General features: G+C 39.7%; 1 long non-coding RNA gene across 3 annotated transcripts; it reads left to right on the top strand.

The window, feature by feature from the left end:
- The first annotated feature begins 1,529 nt into the window (after positions 1 to 1,529).
- Positions 1,530 to 8,527, top strand: LOC144986923 (uncharacterized). Of its 3 annotated transcripts, XR_013650808.1 has the most exons (8): positions 1,530 to 2,156; positions 2,871 to 2,952; positions 3,156 to 3,236; positions 3,537 to 3,613; positions 3,956 to 4,067; positions 7,403 to 7,430; positions 7,547 to 7,666; positions 8,091 to 8,527. It is a non-coding gene; the product is annotated as an uncharacterized LOC144986923 (long non-coding RNA). The 3 variants fall into 3 exon arrangements; XR_013650807.1 differs by having other exon boundaries at positions 1,532 to 2,952; XR_013650806.1 differs by lacking the exon at positions 2,871 to 2,952 and having other exon boundaries at positions 1,533 to 2,156.
- The last annotated feature ends 398 nt before the right edge of the window (positions 8,528 to 8,925 follow it).

Consider the following 8,925-nt stretch of genomic DNA (forward strand, 5'->3'; position numbering starts at 1 on the left):
TTTTCTTCATTTGTTTTTTCTTCATTTTTACCTTTAGCTAAGGGCTGGTACATTTTTTATCCCAACTTAGAAAAAACAAACTGATTTTTTTTCAGATTGTTTCTTAAAAATCCATGGCTAATTTTCTAACTTTGTTTATATTTACGTGAGCTAATTGACCATGTGAGCGATTTTATGGAGAGAGGATTATGAAGCCGTGCCAACAACTGAGTTGGACTCAGTCATTTCTGCAACAGACTGTGTCTTTCCTGTAAATGGATCTTGTGGTCACATTTGTCTGATGATACTCTCACAGCAAGGCAAACTGGAAGACATTTCCATTGGTGTAAATGTCAAAATGCCCCACTCAAAAAAAAAAAGTGTCAAAGATAATTTAAAACCTCTCTGCTTCAGTTTTGATTAAAAAAATTCTGATAACCATATCTGTGTGTGGAACTTGAGTGAGATGAGGAAGAAATCAAGTCAGTAGCTTTTCCCATCCAGTGACTCAGCAGTTTAGACATTTTTGTAAATAATCCCCTGCTCTAATTTTTTTCCTCTTTTTATCCCCTTATGCGCTCCATTGACCCCTCCTTCCTCCTTGCTTCCAATCACCATTTGTGTCTCATTACTTAATTGTTTTGGTTAGTAAAAATAACCTTTCATCGCGGTAATGACTTTTAATTAGAGCAAAGAGGGACGGCAAATTTGAAAATCTTCATCACGCATCCGTTGTTCTGTAATCACTGCTCTTTATGGAAAGATGTTGTAGTGTATAACATAATCTGGTGGAAAATTTAAAGGCGCAGTTTGTAAATTTTCCCTCTGTGGTGAGATTTTTTTGGCTGTAAACCCATCAGTGACAACCTTCATCTGTTTAGTGCAGAGAGACGTCAGAGGCACTTCACTGAAAGCATGAGAGATGCAGGGACAGAAATAGATCATACTGGGATATCTGAGGAGGGGAGGAGAGGGGAGAGGCCCTGGGTATTCTGCCACTCCAGATAACACAGGCTCTCCAGTCTTGTTGGGGTGGGGGGCGAACACCAGCAGAGACAATGGTGAGGTTGAGCTGTGTGCGTCTGAGCCATGGGAAGGTTGCAGGAGTGGTGGTCTGGTGGAAGACAAAATAGGGAGAAGGAAATTGAGCTTGCGAGTCAGCCTTATTTGATTGGAAACAGAGTCTGGCCAGATCGTGGAGACACTGGAGAGCATCTGTAATGTGAGAGGAAACATGTGACCAGGGTTTAAAATGTTAGGACGATAGGAGTTTTTTACACTTCTGTCTCAGATGCATCAATTAGCAACATTTTTGTGGGGAGAGGTTGTGAAAATACTGATGCCCAACAGTTAAACCCTGTAAAGCCCTTTACATCAAAGAATTGACAGAAAATTTTAAATTTCTGGAATTCAGATGTTTTTTTAAGTCCTTTGATGTTGGCTTCCGACGGTCAGTGTTGACCGTGGATGCTGTATCCTAGCTCTTGTCTTGGTTCATGGATTGTCTGGGAAAGCGTCGTTGGTGGTTGAAAAGGCCAATCAGTATGGAGTTAATTCAGTCTCAATAATCAGAAATGCACACAATCTGTTTTACAAATGCACACGCTCCGATTCACAAATGTCATTTTATGCAAACGTGAAAAATAAATTCGGAAATACACACCCTGTGTTTCACAAACACACAGATTGTGTTTCACACATGCACACTAAATGTTTTACAAATGCACAATAAGTGTTTCTCACAAATGTGCACACTGTTTTTCACAAAAACATTTTAGAAATTCACAATAAATGTATCAGAAATGCACAGTAAGTGCTTCACAAACATGATTTTTAGGTACACATGTGATGTGAACTCACAGATCATTCGAACTGCAGACTGTGCATTCAAAATCCCGTTCTCGTTTGTGAATCTCCCCGTGTGTGTGAGAGATTTTTCTACGGTGAATATTGAGACTCATCTGACGGAGCGGGTCAACTAATGTCACCATTGGCTAGTGAATCTGTCAATCAAACTCATCGGCAAAGCAGGCGGGTTCGCTTTTAGCCAATCGAATGGCCCCTTACACTCCTCACTTTCAAAGTGACGAGGGAGGGAGCTGTTCAGCACAGCAGTTGAAAGGACGCGGGCGGCAAACATGGCGGAGAGGTCTTCTGAACGGGATCAGTCTCAGCCCGTAAGTAATGCATTTGATCATTCCCTCGTCGTACGTCCTGTAATGTTATTGAATACTAAGTTGAAGCGTTCTCCTTTGCCAAGTGACATGTGTGAATGCTTTATGAACACTGCAGCCGAGTCGTTTGCAGAGTACCCCCACCGCAAATTAGCTTAGCTTTGTTTTGCTTAGCCTGTGCAAGTTGTGTCTGCCTTTGAGTGTGAGTGAAGTTCAAGCCGGTGTCGGTTCAAGCTAGCGTCTATAGCCAATGATCTGTAGGTTCTTAACATGATTCAGATAGAACTAAGGGGAAAAGCATGCCGGATTTACAGCAGCAAAGAAAGTTTAATAAAAAGTATTGATTTGGAGACGGCGATTTGTTTAAACACTGATGCTATGCTATGCTAACTAGCTAGTTGTTCCGTGTGCTGCCTTTATGTAAACGCGATCCGGGTTAAAGTTAGACACAGCATTTTCACAACCCAGACTTTAAGACGGGGTGGACTGTGCAACAAAGTTAATTCATATGACATTCATGAAAACGGCATTTTTTAAATATAACATACATGAATCCACTGTTGAATGAAAGAAGCCTCATTAAGTTTCTAACGTTAGAACCCGTATTCATTGTGATGACCAGCCTTGTGAGATTGTGTCAGAGTGACAGCCACTAAATTCCCCGTATCTTTACTTCCAATGACGTAATGACAAGAATCCCAAACATTATGTTTTTAGGCTGTTTTGTAGTCGATAAGTAGTCACAGAAAGGGCGGATGGGAGAAATCAGCTGTCAACAGTGATTAGAGTAGAAGTTACTGTAAGTATTACTCACAGGCTTCCTGTGATCAGTGTCTTGTCTCTGATTTTTTTTTAAAGGTGTTCTTTACTACAAGCTCAAGTTATCATAGCAAGAGTGTTTTAAAAAAATTCCCCTTTCATATATTTGAAAATTATGTAATTTAAGATCAGACAGCTAAATGATCTAATCCATGTTTGTTGTGTTTTTATTTATTCTCTAAGAATTACTGAATGTGACAGCGTGACAATCTTTTGTTCCTCGTGCCATCAGGCAATACAACTCTCTGGCAGGGCATCTTACAAGTAATTTCTTTTAATTTTACCCACTGATTTTCCAATTATTTACCTTTTTTATCAATCTTTTTATTTTGTGATATTTCTATTTGTAATGCATGTGTGTTTATGTGTTTTTTTAAGATGGCCATTTAAAAAAAATTTCCTCAGGGATTATTAAATACCCTTCTATTCTATTCTATTTCATATTTTATCATCCTATTGTATTACTGTTTTACCTGTCAATTGGGAATTTAGCATTTTTGCCCCTGTAAATATCTGACAGTTGAAAGTATTTGTACTTGTATTCCATGTATCCTGTACCTGAAGATAGCAGACAACAACTGTGCAGACACCCACTTGGCCTTCTTCAGTGACGCTGTGAACGTGTAAGGCTTTCCTCTGAGGTATTCATGTCATTCATAAAGAAATCTTTTATTCACATATCAGGCAGTATAAGTACTTGGTTATTTGTACAAAAATAAAATAACTTTTTTTAGACTCCTCTGAAAACAAAGGCAACTCTAAAACTCTTTCCCCTCATGAATAACATTTTACCCCCCCCCTCAGTCTCTCGCCTCAATTTTTTCCCCAGTGATACATGTAACCCACTCCTGCAAATTTTTTAACCTAGAAATTCTACTTATTGGCAACGTACATAAGAACATTACATTTTAAACTGATGTGTACCGTATTGGCGATGCATTTGTAATTATGTGTTTGAGACATGATTTTCATGTTATTGTCAGGGTGAGAGGAGATCACGGAGGAGAAAATGTGGGCATAGCCGAGTTAATGCTCACAGTACGTACAACTGACACAAACGGCTTCATTGTGGGAAAAGTGTACACACAATCAACGGTGAGTTGAACCTAGTTTTAGAAGCTTTAATATATACACAGGGCTCCAGACTGCGTCCATTTGGTCGCATTTTGCGACCAAAATTTGAGAGTGTGCGACTGAATTTTACACCCAGTCGCACATGTGCTACCAGTAAATTTGCCTCCTCCACCCTCCGTATTTTTTATACATTAAACATGAAAGGAGCACGTCAATGATCGATGAAATGAGAGATGAAATCATCAATGAGACGCGAGCGCACACGCACGCAGGCAGACACACACACTCGCGCGAATACTCATGAGACTAGAGCACACGCGAGCACACACTCGCGTTTCATTGAGTGATGCCTGAGGCGGCCAATGCGTCTGAGAAGAATAGGGAAAGTCACTGCAAGTGGCTAAAATATGTGGAGGGGCGGGGCCTAGAGATAATCGAGCGCGCGTAAACATCTGTGGGAAGGAAACGGAGACAAATATCATCACAACCTGATATGTGCGTCTGAGCTATGAGCAAGCGAACTATTGATTCGTTCTTCCGACCTGCAGCTAGTGTACCAGTGACAGAGTGTACAGCAGGGGTCTCAAACTCGCATGAAATCGAAACTGCAGCGAGACTGAAAGAGACCAGGAATTAGGAGTTGTCCTTAACATTCAATTTCGTTTTAATATGCCTCTCCCCCTAAGTATGATCTGTGATATTACATCTTTTATAATTATTTTAATGTTTTGTAATGGATGTAGCCTTTTTTTAATCAGTTGGTATTTTAAATTATTTTAATTGATCAGTGAACTACAAAAAACCCATCAGGACGCATGTCCCATAATGCATTGTTTTGTAGTCTGTAGGGCAGCTTTTAGTCAGTTCAATACTAAATTTCCAGCTGCGTTCGCTCTGATTGGTGTCTTGCTCTCACCCCTTTCTCGTGATATTTTTGTTTTGATTGACAGGTGATGTTGGAGCAAAAACAAAAATATACGTCACACACCAGGGGCCTGTTTCAGAAAGGAGGTTAAGTGTAAACTCTGAGTGCGTTAACCCTGGAATCAGGGAAACCCTGGGTTTTCCGTTTCAGAATGGGAGGTTTGTTAAACCAGAGAAAGCAGAGTAAGTCAAACCCGTTTCTGAAAGAGAGGTAACTTATACTCGGAGTCAGTGTCCATGGTTACTTACTCTGTGAACCTAACCTGGTCGGGAGCAGGTTTTATCCTCTAAACTCAAGGTTTCTGCCGGTCCCCTCCCCTTTTTAAAGACGAAGCGGTATTTTTTGCTTTAACCTTCATTGCCCAAATTTCCGTCACACAGAGACAAGTGACAAGAATGGCTTGTCCTTTTTTGGAGGACCCAATAGACGAGGAGGCTGCATTAATTCCTAGAGAATTACATTTACGTCGTGTGAGGATTTTGAGGAGACTCAATTTTTTGTCATTGCTCCATACGTTTTTGTTTGAGCGTTACCGTTTTTCGTTGCAGTCAATTACATATATACAATGAAAACAACATTAGGTATTGCTATGTAGATGTTTCATATGTCAAATATTGTCAACAAAGCTTACATCCATGACATACTCAAATTTGACCTGATTGAATTATGTTTTTATACTTCATTTTTAGCTGCTGCCATGTTCTTTTAATTCCTGCAGGATTGCATCTACATGAAAATGAAATCAGGGACATTGAATTAAATTAATGTAACAATTACTTTTTGGAAACACAATTTGCTAGTAGTACTGCTTACTTTCTTAATCCCATATAAACCTATACCACTTGATCAATACAAGGGTAGTGTTGCAGAGTGTGTGTGCTGAGCGGGGTGCGATTGCAGGTGCAGATGGGGGGGGGTGAGCACGGAGCGAAGGTGTGTGCGTGGTATATATTGTGTGTTCGGAGGATGGAGCACTTAGTTAAATAAAGAGAAGGTGTCATTCCCAGAATAACTGTTTTGGAGTCATTCTTAATCCGCTCTGGAGGTTGAGGGTTTCCGACGGGAAGTGAACCCCGAAGGAGAATTCCCTTCGGCCCTGAAGGAAATCTCCCCTGCGCTTCTGACCACGGTCGGAAAGACGAGAGAAAAGAAAGGAGAAGTCTTCGCGCAGCGAAAGGTTCAACAGTAGACAAAAGTTCACTTTTAAAAACACAATTGCATGTATTAATATTAAACTGACAAACGTTTGCAAGAGGGGAATGTTAACAAAAAAGTCCTCTAAACATTACCGACGTTAAATGCATTTTCCCCCAGATTGGTTCTGTACACTATGCAGCATTTCATGCATTTACACCAGGAATGAGACTTCAAAAGTACTCCTAAATATCACCATTTTTTATTTCACACCTTACGCTATTTAAAAAGTTATTACAGCCAATATTTTATAACAATGATTTAAATGCAAACTTACGCATTAACTTGAGCAGCTACGTTTTCCCACGCTAACTGTCTCTGTTTTGCAGATGTAGCGGTGTTGCTTTTCTTCTGGAATATGTGCTCATATTCACTGTAACTCTGCAGCAGCACGTCAAGTTCAGCTGGCAAAAAATATGCAGACCTCTTTTTTTCACAGTTGCCATGGTGACTCGTGATATCTGCGCTCCATTGATAATGGCTTCTTATAGTCGCGGTGCGCACGCTAAACTCCGAATCAGTCCACTCAGAGTTGATTGACCTAACTCCGATCAGCTTCTCTGAAACAGAAAACTCAGAGTTGTTAATCTCCCGATTGACCAACTCAGAGTTCAAGTTCAACCTCAGAGTTGGTTGAACCTCCTTTCTGAAACAGGCCCCAGGTGATCTGTGCAGTGTTGCGTCCATCTGGGTGATCTCAAACACGCTTATTGTGCATCTTGGCTGAACCTATTTGGTGTCACCAACATGAATTTCAATCCTCTAATATTTACATACATTTAAGTATTGTTTGAAACTGTGAAATTACGAAAGGTTACTACGGTAATCACTTGTTACTAAAAACTTTTTTTTATTCTAAATGTATGGTATTTTTTTTACTATTTTTACTTAGTTGTACTGTCGTGACAGCGATGGTGATGTCAGTTTACCTTCTTGTTGCATCTTCAAAAGTGCAGAATAAAATATGACACTGAATTAGAAACAGCACATTGTAATTTCTGCATCTATTATTAAAGTATTTATTAGTAATACAGTGGAAATTAGTAGATTTGGTTAGAATGTTGATTTACGGTATGCGCCCCTAAATTTTCTGGTTGTGCCCCTAAAATTTTCAGTTAGGGGCCACTATGCTCCTAGTGAAAAAAGTTAGTCTGGAGCCCTGATACATAAAAGTGAATGATGTATTAAAAATAAATCTGACAATATAATATTTCTTTTTGCTTTTTTCCAAATACAGGATTGAGCCCCTCTGGTGTGATGTCTTCGTGAGTGTTACTGGTTTATATTACAACATCCTGCACTCTCTTGAGGACCAAGACTTGCTCAATATCAGTCACATCACGTATTCTGCAGCCATTACATTTTTCTACCACGCATTCAGGCCAGTTTGGATGTCTTTAGTGACGCGTGGGACAGCCATCCAATCAGGACGGAGCAAAGCATGACACCAAATCAGCTGTGGCAGTTGGGCTTGACCCAGAACCCTGTTTCTGATCCCCGGGTAAATGCTTTATTTAATCTCACTGTACTGGACAACTGATTTGTGTGCAGTTTGACTAAAGTGGAAAGTATCAAGAAGAGTATCATGAAATCATAATGACTACAGTGAATATTCATCGAAAATGAATGAAAAGGATTATTGTTGTGTGGTGCAAACAATTTCCCTAAATTGTTTGTTTGTAGGAAGAATAGCACATCTGCAAGTTCAAAATGCATCACAATGCATGGCCTTATGAGCCATCAGATGTACTAATGTCACTACTTTGTTAAGGTTCACTTATTTGCAAATTCTAAACAGTTATGGAGATATGAGGTCTGCCTGCAAGCAACAATATAAGTTATTATTAGTCGGTCACTGTTCCTACATAATCTAAAACACAAAAAAAACAGTGCTGTTCATAAACAGTATCTTTTTTTTTTGTCAGGGTATGCTGGTTCCAGAGATTGAATGGGAGGAGAGTGGATCCATGGCTGAACCTCATCCTGGGATCAATGTCCTGGTATGGGACAGTCCTCTTTTGGGTCCACAAATGTTGGAACTGCAAGACGACATCAATCCATTGTGGAATTCAGACCGTTTGGGAGTTGACCTACATCTTTACTGTCCAGTGTGTTTAGAACTTAATTTAGGTGACATAATTACATACAGAAGAAGAGAGACTGAGGGGAGTAAGACAGAGTTCAAATCAATACTGCTGTATTGTTCAAGGGACTTCATTGTATGTAAGGAAGTTATGAAAATTAGTTCCAGTTTAAATAAAATTCAAATCAGTAGAGATCCCACATTTGCTTAAATTTTGATGTTTTAATCTGTCCATGTTTTCACTGAATTTTACTCTGCAATAAAGGGTGAATGTTTGCACTTTGTTGTTCTATGACCATCTTTTGTTGTGTAGTATTTAACCAGCTATAAAACCCAGAGAGATGAGGATCTTTTTTGCAAGGGTGACCTGGCCAAGATGTGTATATGTATATGGTTACAATATAAAATCACTGACATTTGAGTTATTAAAAAAATAAAATTAAGGTCAAGCAAAGTGACTTCGGGCTGAGCAGGGGAGGTGTATATTGGGCGTCTGTGATTGACAGTGAGATGAACTTGAGGTAATGTAGTCCCACTGCGTGGTACGGAGCAAAGTGATGCCAGTTTCTCCACAAAACCTGTGGAAGTTGAAGATTTTTCTCCTCCACCTTCATATGATCAAAACCGTGTCTGAGTGTTGAAATGACGCTAGCATGAAAGCTAAGAGAATAACGTAC

Source organism: Oryzias latipes, chromosome 17 (genome assembly GCF_053564925.1).
Source record: "Oryzias latipes strain Hd-rR chromosome 17, Olatipes_Hd-rR_3.1".
Lineage (NCBI taxonomy): Eukaryota > Metazoa > Chordata > Actinopteri > Beloniformes > Adrianichthyidae > Oryzias > Oryzias latipes.